Below are 10635 nucleotides of genomic sequence, written 5' to 3'. Positions count from 1 at the left end.
TTTCTTTATCATTAATCATGATGACTAAAACTTTACAAATTAGTGTGGTTAAATCATCATCCCTTTTATTTGATAAGGTAGGTTCTTTGAGTACTTTCACATCACTATGTATTGAACTATATATTTTATTGCTCTATAGTTGAGGTTTGAGAACTTATTTCTCTTTCTCTCTCTCTCTCTCTCTCTCTCTCTCTCTTGTTCCTTGTATATGTAGAAGTGAAACAAAGGGTTTTTTTTTAACAGTGGCATCAAATTATATTAACAGCATAATCCAGCGAATTGCTAGAGTAAGAGAGAATTACAAAATTTAAATGGGACACATAAGCCAAGAGTTCCAAACTACATCGGAGTTGGAATCTTGATTTTTCAACCACAAAAAAATAAAAAATAAAATAAAACAACATTATCAAACAACAAACTTTTCTTAATCTTGTCTCCTTCAAACGTAACAGAATTCCGAAATCTCCAAAGCATCCAAATCGTGGTTATAACAATGATTTTCAATCTATGTCTTCTTACGCCTATGTGGTCATCTACCCATGAAAGCCACTCCTTAATAAAAGCACAATCAGGAAACATAATGTTGCACCATCTAGCTACCAAAGTCCACAAGCTACATGTCAGCTCATAACGAAACAAAATATGATCCAAAGTTTCACTGCCTACATTACACACCAGACATAAAATAGAAGACAAATCCATCCCACATTTAGAAAGAATGAATCTAGTAGGTAATCTATCTTGAATAGTATGCTACATAAAAATATTACCTCTAATTTGAAGTGTTTTATACCATCAAGTAGCCTCCACACCATCTTGAAAATTGACACCATCAATACAATTTCGAATAATCTTGACCGAAAAATCCCCATATAAGTCTAAAGCCCACAAAGTCATATCTTTCTATCTAAAACCATAACGTCATCCAATAAAATAATCAACCTCTGCAATTGATCCTCCTCACAACTTCCCCTAATATCATGCCTCCAAGCCTAATTCCATTGATCACCAACCCATTTATCACAAACTCGACAATCTTGATTATCATCTAGGCGAAATAGCCTATTAAATCTATATCGGAGTGGTGGAGAACCAATCCACATCTCCTCCCAAAATTTAATTGCATCTCTATTTCCAAGTCTTCTCTCTAAAGTATTAAGTGGGAGAATATTATTTTCATGAAGCTTTAGAGAAGAATTCACCAATTTAAACAAAGTTCCCACAAAAATGACTCTTCTTACCAACTCTATCAAAACCACCATGATTCCCATGATGGACCTGGTCAATCGGACCCACCCATGAGATTCATCCAACACGAACCTCCACCACCACTTTTGGAGAAGAGTGATATTAAAAGCATAGAGGCTACCAATAACCAAACCACCATTTCCCTTGCTAGCAATCACTTTTTCCCACTTAATCCAAGCCGTTTTATGATCCCCCTTTTGAGCTCCCAAAAAAAATTGCTTCGTAAGGATTCTAATTTTTTTTAATAACTCATTTAGGGGCCTGAAACATAGACATCAGATACATGGAAAGACAACCAAGAACTACTAAAGTGAGACGGCCACCCACTGAAAGACAACAATTGGCTTTCCATTTAGAAAAATCTAGTTTCAAAATTGCTAACTAGATCATCTCAATTTTCGATCTTACTCATATTAGATCCCACCGGAAGACCCAAATAAGTAAACGGTAAAACTCCCTTACCACAACCTCTTTGTTCCGCAATTTGGTTGATAACTTTAGTCTCCACCCCCACTCATTAAACAGTCGACTTATGTATCTTTATCTTTAATTCCGACATGTCTTGGAATTCTTTTAAAACTTTCGACATATTAGGGATAGCATCGGTAGACCAATTAATCTGTAACAAAAACCATGTCGTCCGCACGAGACAATCGAATAAAGAGGTAGTTAACTTTAATATATAGTTTAATCGTATTTTTACATAATTGTTATATCAGGTTTTGTCTTTATCTAAAAGTACATAGTAACAAACGTCCTTTTCCCTTAGAATCTTAGTATCAAATCTATGATGATAAAAAAGTGAGTTGCTTTTTCTACAAAACATATAATGCCCGTACACGAAATTTGATGTGCTATAGTTACTTGATACGGCAGGCCGTACACCAAAGGAATTTAGCAAAAAGTCCTTAAATGTCGACGATAACATGAGAACAAGAATCCATCTTCTTAGCATCTTAAAAACACTTGGTCTGTTATATGATGCTCGATCCATCTAAAAGAACGTATTGTTTGATTTTATATGTAGTTCAGTGGCTATCTTTTTTAATTACTAACACTATGTGGTCGACATACCATTCCCTAATAAAAAAAAGTTGAGAAACTTGTATCTTATATCATTAATATTTTATAATATATAATTTATAATAAGTTCTTTTTTGAGCTTATTTGCTACAAATTATAACACCACGTGTTCAAACTTCCATAAAAGGAAAATGTTAATTAATTTCATCGTCTTTCAAGCATTACATTGGCCTCTTTCATAAAGGGTTTCTATATTTGTCATTTTTGTTAAATTTTCAAAATTATTGCAATTAAATGGATTAAATTTACGGAAATTATGGCAATCGTGTGATTTTATAATTATAACTGGATGAATTAAAACGAGAATTAATTTAAAATTGTAGAAAACTCAAAAGTGAAGGTCAAAACAAGTAAATTGGGGACTAGGGTTGGACAATATCAAGGTTCTAAAAAAATTGTCATAGCTCGCTACGACTTCAAGGCTTGTGGTTGCCGTTGAGCTTTGATAAATTGTCGCATTAAGTCATATATGTATTTAAAAATGAATAATAGTAGAAAAAATATATCTAATTATTAATTATATACAAATTTGCCGCCTTATGGCACGCCTTACAAACGACATGACTCGTCATAGTTCGAAAATGCTTGATGTTTGACATTACCGTCAAGTTACACCTTACGTTATTTAGAACCTTGGACAATACTTACGTTGTTTGAAAACTTCTCAATTTTATAAAACGGACCTAGTAAGTAGTAGCTCTCAACGATAATTAATAAAAAATAAAAAAATAAAATAAAATTGTCTAAGCTTGATTACTAAGGGGAACAAAGTAGACATTTACATATGGTTTACTTTTTTTTAGGGCCTTATTTATATATATATATATATATATATATATATATATATATATATATATATATATATATATATATATATATATATATATATATATATATATATATTATTTTTATCTAGCTTATCCTAGGCATTTGATAAATGTCGTGCCCATTTATTGATAAAAAACTGTACTAAGGGGCTGTTTGGTAGCCTCTTAATTGAGAAATTAAGAGGCGGCCTCTTATTATTTAAGATGTAGAGCGTTTGATAGCCTATGAATAAAAGACTCTTAATTTCTTAAAATCCTCTTAAACTTTCAGACTTGAAATCATATCTGAATAAAAAAAATACACGCCCTTCCCTCTATTGCCCTCATATGAACGCTTCCATAACCCACCTTCACTAGATCTTCTCTCCTGTCTCCTCCCACCTCCCACCGACTCCAACGCCAATCACCTCCTCTCATCACCGAACACCTCATCCTATCGTCGGCCACCTCCTCCCATCGTTGACTCGCACAACACCGCCGCCCCATTATAGACCTCGTACACCCATATGTTTCACATAAATTTTGATATCACTCCCACCTCCATGAAAATCGAGTCCCACCACTGAACTACGACCCCCGACGCCAAGCTCCGACATCTCCAGCTCCGCCCTCGAAAGCGCCGCCATCGCCAACGCCGGTCTTCGATCTCCTTTATTGGTCAGGTATGAAGTTGCTAAAATCACTCCTCATTCGTGAAATCGAATTTTTTTCATGATGTGAAATCAAAAATCGATTTAATATTCTGAGTTTTTAAATGTTCATATTTTGGTTTTTCTGTGATGTTGTGATGTTTTGAATCTGTAGTTTCATTCCAAATTAGTTATTGATTTATAGTTTCATGGAATAATCATAGTTGTTCTTATCATAAACTGATCTACAGTTTCCAAATTGGTTATGGATTTAGAGTATTGTGTGATTTTTGATGGTTAAGATGATGGTGGATGAAGGCTGTGAACTTTTTTTTGTCCAAATTGTTCGTTTTTGTCTCTCATTTGAGCAATTGGAACTTTAGAGTTTAGGCATTGATGTTTGACCTTGAGTAATTGGAACTTTGGCATCTGATGTTTCTTGTATCTATTTTGCTTTTGTATGATGAAGATGTTAATTTCTCATCCATCTGCAGAAAATTCTCATTGTGGAACAATGTGGAAAAACCATTAAGCTTCAAATTGTGAGGATTCTCTTCTGAAAATATATATAGAAGATTATATATGTATGGATTGGGTTGTATGTATGTAATGTGATCCATATAAGCATAAAGTTTAGGTTGTTTTCATAACTATTGTAAAATTGTTTTTGTAAGGGTTAAATACAAAAAACAGTAATGTATTTTTATTGATTTATTTATTATAGCATTATACTTTTACCTCTTTATATTAGAGTAGTGTTTGATTTAATTTTTTTTTTTAATTTGAATTTTGCATTGTGTTTATACTTTTTTTTTTATAATTATCCAAGAAGTTGGTTTGGTTATTTTATAAATAGAAACATTGAATTAAACAAAAAAATAACAGTGAAGGGTAAAATGGTCATTTTTATAATTCAGTACATCAATTCAGATGTTCCAACCAAACAGCATGTTAAAAATTCAGAACTTAAAGTTTCAGATCCTCTTAGAAATTCAGACCTCTTAAAAATTCAGATGCTGCCAAACAGCCCCTAAGTCGTACACATCATATTAAGAGCATCTCGGTAATTTTTTTATAAATTATTATTATACATGTTTTTTTTAAATAAACACTTATTGTCATTGGAGTATTTTTAGTTATTTGTTTTTTTTTCTATTGACCACTCTATCTTTTGTCATTTATTACCCTCATATTTTAGTTATATTTCACTTTAATCACTTAAATAGGGAAAATGACACACACGCCCTATAAAGTTTCTAGGGTTGATCTTTTTAGTCACTAAACTATTTTTGTGGCCTTATAAGGGAACGAAGTTGTGTTTGTCGGGTTAATTACATCATTTTGGCCAAAATGAAGGAGTCACCCGGTTACTTCTTTGATACATTGTGAAAGTCAACTTTTCTATGGATTACTTGGACTTTGTGAAAGTCAACTTTTCCCTCCCTCCCACTGAATTGTAATCAACTCTAGCACCCACAATCGTGTTCTCTTGAGCTGCCAACACAACCCACACCCACCCATTATCACTGTTGTTGTCGTGGATGGAGGTCGACATACTGTATGCGAAAACGACCTGCTTTCAAAGGATCAACTCCAATCAATCTCTCGGATCGTCTAAACCAAGTCCTCCGGTGGGCCCTGGGCTCAGTCGAGATCTTTTTCAGTCGGCACAGCCCTCGCTTTCAAAGGATCAGCTCCAATCAATCTCCCTGTCGTCTACCTCCTCACCGGAAAGTTTATCATGCCGAAGATTAGCACCTTAGCAAGTTTTAAGAGTAAATTACATGTATTGTCAATGTGTTTGATGCTCAAACATGGCTCAGTGCTACTCTCACGAATCTCGAAACTTGTTTTTCGGGTTCTCAAGACTTCAATTTGACAAACTTTGTCTCTCCACTCAAATCGCATAACCTTACTGAGATGATAAGCAATAATTTGGCAATAAACCAGTTTTTCTTGAAGAAAAAGTCAGCGAGTGATGATGATCGGGAGCTAGATAATGATTTTCCGACTTGGGTTACACCCGGCGACCAAAAATTGTTACATACAGGTTCACTTCGCACAAAGGCTAATTTAGTCGTGTCTCAGGCCCGTGGGAGTAAGTTCCGAACCATTCAATTAGCTCTAAAATATGCAGCATGTTATAATCATCGGAACAAAAGATATATCATCTACATAAAGAGAGGAGTTTATAAGGAGAACATCGAGATTGGAAACGATCTAAATAATATCATGTTCCTTGGTGATGGAGCTAGATACACCATTATCCCTGGTTCCCGGAGTGTCGGCGGCGGTTTCACAACTTATAGCTCTGCAACCGTCGGTAAGATCGATTCTTCTCTTTTCCGATCATTTACTCAATCATAAATCTTTCTTGTTATATATACGTTATAGTCAACACAAGTTATCTACGTTTACACGTAATGCTATGATCTAAGCTAAGTAAAGTAGACGATTTATGAGTGAAAGCATATAAAATATGCATCGTACGTAAGTACGTTACTGCATGCAATCTCTTCATCATGCAGTTTACTTAATTATCATCAGGATGTTGGTTTTGGAGGTCGCTTTGCAGAAAGCTCAAGAAGCTCAAAGTTGCAGTAACGACCTCAGTAATAAAAGCAAGAGCAAAAGAAAGATGGTGGTGTGGCTCGATTGCAACAAGATCTGGGTTCAATTTGCAATGGTGAGAGCTGGTGGTGGTTAAAGTGGTTGTTTCCAGCCAAGGAGAGGAAGATGGGAGACGACTAGAGGCGATGCGGCAGGCGGGGTTGCTGTCGGTTTTGTTTAGAAGAGGTTTAACGAGAGAGAGAGAGAGAGAGAGAGAGAGAGATGGGTGGGTCTCAAGTTTTCTCTATATGTCCCTTAAACCGACTAAAACAAGTTAAGGGGACTAAAAAGACAAGTTGCCCCATAAAGCCACGAAAAAACTTAAATGACTAAAAGAGTCAGTCCTAGAAACTTTATAGGGTGTAAGTATCATTTTCCCACTTAAATATATTTTAGTTTTAAATATTTTTTTATTTTTGTAATAAATAATTATTTATATTAAGTATTTAATGACATTTCATTTATGAAATATAAAATTATAATGATTGTATAACTTTTTTCAATATTTTTTTATGAATATTTCGTGATAGTGTTTTCGTATTAATTTTTTCGAACGATATTTTGTAATATATTTCTTTTGAAACAACGTATTGTAATATTTTTAATAAATTAAAATATGATGTGTGTTTAAAAAACAAATAATTAAATAAAAAGGTTTTATAGAACATTTTAGATAGGTATGAATAAATTAGTTAAATTTTTATAAAAAAAAATTATAGGAACAGTTTAACCATTAGAAATGTTATTTAATTAAAGGTTAAAGTTATTGAAATAATAGTGTAACAATAATTTGAAGTCTTATATAACATAACCATTGGAGATGCTATGAAAACTTAAAATCCTTACAAATAAATGATATATGACCCCTAAGAAAGGTTCTAACAACGAAATGTTTTGGGACAAAGAATAATAGAAAGAACCTACCCATTCATTACTATGAAGAGTCATATATATATATATATATATATATATATATATATATATATATATATATATATATATATATATATATATATATATATATATATATATATATATATATATATATGGTACAAGTAAATATAAAATTATACTAAAAAAAGGGTTTGTTTGTCCAAGCCCAAATTTGTGCGTGACACGTGTTAACAGATAATTACAAGAACCGACACGAAAGTATTGTTAATGTATTTATTTAGTCTATTATGTGAATTGACATCAAAGTATTGCGAATTTATTTATTTAGTCTCTCAAGTTCAAAACACATTACATTAAACCTATAATTTATGAAATTATAACTATTTCGCCACTTGGACTAGTATAGAAAGTCGAACTAGCTATCCTTCTTCGTAGCAAGTCATGTACGCAAATTCTGACTCATCTTCATCCAAATGACGCTAACATAGCGTCCATATAATTTTTTTTTTTTTTTTTAAAACACTAACTTTTTTTTTTTATTATTATTATTATTATTATTATTATTATTATTATTATTATTATTCAATTAATAAAAAGTTTTACTCAAGTACCTTACGTAAAAATGTATAAACAATTCAATCACAAGCTCTAACTTAAAAATATCATAGTTATGATTTTGTAGTATACTAGGTGTCATGCAATTCAATCACAAAATTAAGTTAAGTCACAATCTTTTAAGTTGGTACTTGAAAACACTTATAAGCTCTAACATTTTTCATTCATCAAAGTATTTAATCAAAATAAGCTCGTTGAATTATCCTAACCTTACTAACCTAATTTAAACAAACTCTTAGAATTAAAATGAAAAACATTACGATCAATGTAAATGTTCCCAACAATATTCGATACTTCTCATAAATTCGGAAGTGTAAGAACATGCAATTATAGTTTAGACCAAAGTTAATCCCATCATAGAACCAATTCGATGTGTGTTACTTTGCTTTCAATTCATTAAACAATTACAAATTCTACAAATTGAATAACGAGAACGATTTAAACCTAACTCAAGTGGCCAACATGAACCAAGATCAAATCAAACATTAGGTTAACGTAAAACTACAATTGCTAGATAAAATCATGAACAAAAAATCATTTTATATTATTAAATACGTAAACGCAATCGTATTACATATTCGAAATAGAAAGGCTTTAGTCGGACATGACTAAAATATAAAAATCAAAGTCTACAAATTGAAGTTACCATGCTAATTCGACTTACAAATAAAACCAAAATGTTTCTAAATGAAATCCAAGTGAATCCTAGCAAGAGCCTCCGGTAAAAATCTCTCTTATGCCGTCCATGTTTGCTAATGTTATTGTCATTTTTAAATCATATATATAAATATGACTTATTGTTTGATGGATTCTGACACCTCATCATTAGGTCTCATTTATAATGTAAGAAAGTTGGTGGGATGTTTATTTAACTTATTTTGAAAGTTTAATAGCAACATTATGTGTTGACATGGAAGTATTTTGATTATTGTGTTTAAATTTTATGTTTCTCAAGATGGAATTGTATTCCCATATTTATGCGTAAGTTTTGAATTTTAAGACTTCCTACTATGTGCGCATGGATATTTCATATGTTAAGATGTATTTTTTGAATAGTACATAAATTGTATGGTGAAAATCGAAAATAATATTAGGAGTGTGCATCAAACTGTAAAAACTGCCCACACTGTATCACACTGCACCGCATAATGCGGTTTTCAACATTCGCAGTGTGGTTTATAGTTTTTGTAAACCGCAATATGCTGTGCGGTTTGCAATTTATGATTATAAAACCGCATTTAAACCACACCACATCGTAATATATATATATATATATATATATATATATATATATATATATATATATATATATATATATATATATATATATATATATAAAGACTCATTTGTTAATGAAGTTACGTACGAATATAAGAACGATTTCAAAACATTGATGTTAATTGATGTGAGTAGGGTGAGCATTTGGATTCGTGGACCGGATCGGACCCTTTTTTTGGACCCCGGGCCGGTTCTCGGTTCTAAGATTTATATCCGGTCCGGTCCGGTCCGGTTTTTTTCCCGGTTCGGTCCGGTTTTTACCGGGTTTAGAACCGGTTGGACATGTTTAAGATTTCTGTGATATTTTTTAAACACTCATAACTTATTCGTTTTAAGTCGGATTGACTTTCGGTTTTTCCAACATTTATTTTATAGTTTGTAGATGAATTTAGATTATAATTTTGTTTATTTTAGTATTATATTTACTGAGTTACAATCCTTCAAAGTAGAGCTATCAAAGCTGAAAAAATTCAGTTTTTCATCAATCTGTGACGTTTTTTGAATACCCATAACTCATTCGTTTTAAGTCGGATTGACCTGTGGTTTTTTTCCAACATTTAGGTTATAGTTTGTAGATGAATTTAGAATTTTTTTTTTTTTATTTTGGTATTATATTCACTAAGTTACAATCCTTCAAAGTAGAGCTATCAAAGCTGAAAAAATTCAGATTTTCAGCAAGATTTTGTAATCTGTGATGATTTTTAAACACCCATAACTCATTCGTTTTAAGTCAGATTGACCTCTGGTTTTTTCCAACATGTACTTTACAGTTTGTAGATGAATTTAGACTATAATTTTGTTTATTTTGGTATTCTATTAACTGTGTTATAATCCTTCAAAGTAGAACTATCAAAGCTGAAATATTTCAGCTTTTTAGTATTAGTTTATACTACATCTGAATTTTATGTATCTTTGATAGATAAATCATATGAAAGGGATCTCGGTAGAGTACCGGAAAATTATGAATTTGAAGTTGTAACTGAAATTGTGAAGTTCTTTGAAAATTTCAAAACAAAAACGGAGCTTGTTTCGGCTACATCAAATCATTTGGTAAATCTTTTTATCTGGGAAGTCTTAGATGTGGACATACATCTAAGAAAGTGGTCAACCAAACCAATGTTTCTCGATATGGTAAAAGATATGAAGACAAAATACAACAAGTATTGGGGTTCATACAACAAGATGAACAATTTTTATGTACTTTGTGGTTTTAATTGATCCTAGCACCAAATCACATTTTTTGTTACATGCTTTTAAAAAAATGATCGGGTATATCGAACCGTCATTGACCCCCGCGGGTATAGACATAAAATCACGTCAAATGGTCCGAGAGGTTGAGAATAGGATGGAGAATTTATTTATGACCTACTTGGAACTATTTGACAAGGGTGGATCATCTCAACAAGAAGCGAGTCAAATAGTCATTGATGTTGATGATGATAACGATTTTT

The sequence above is a fragment of the Lactuca saligna genome, chromosome 7 (genome assembly GCF_052625555.1).
Source record: "Lactuca saligna cultivar CGN05327 chromosome 7, ASM5262555v1, whole genome shotgun sequence".
NCBI classification, from domain to species: Eukaryota; Viridiplantae; Streptophyta; class Magnoliopsida; order Asterales; family Asteraceae; genus Lactuca; species Lactuca saligna.
This window is presented reverse-complemented; position numbering follows the sequence as displayed.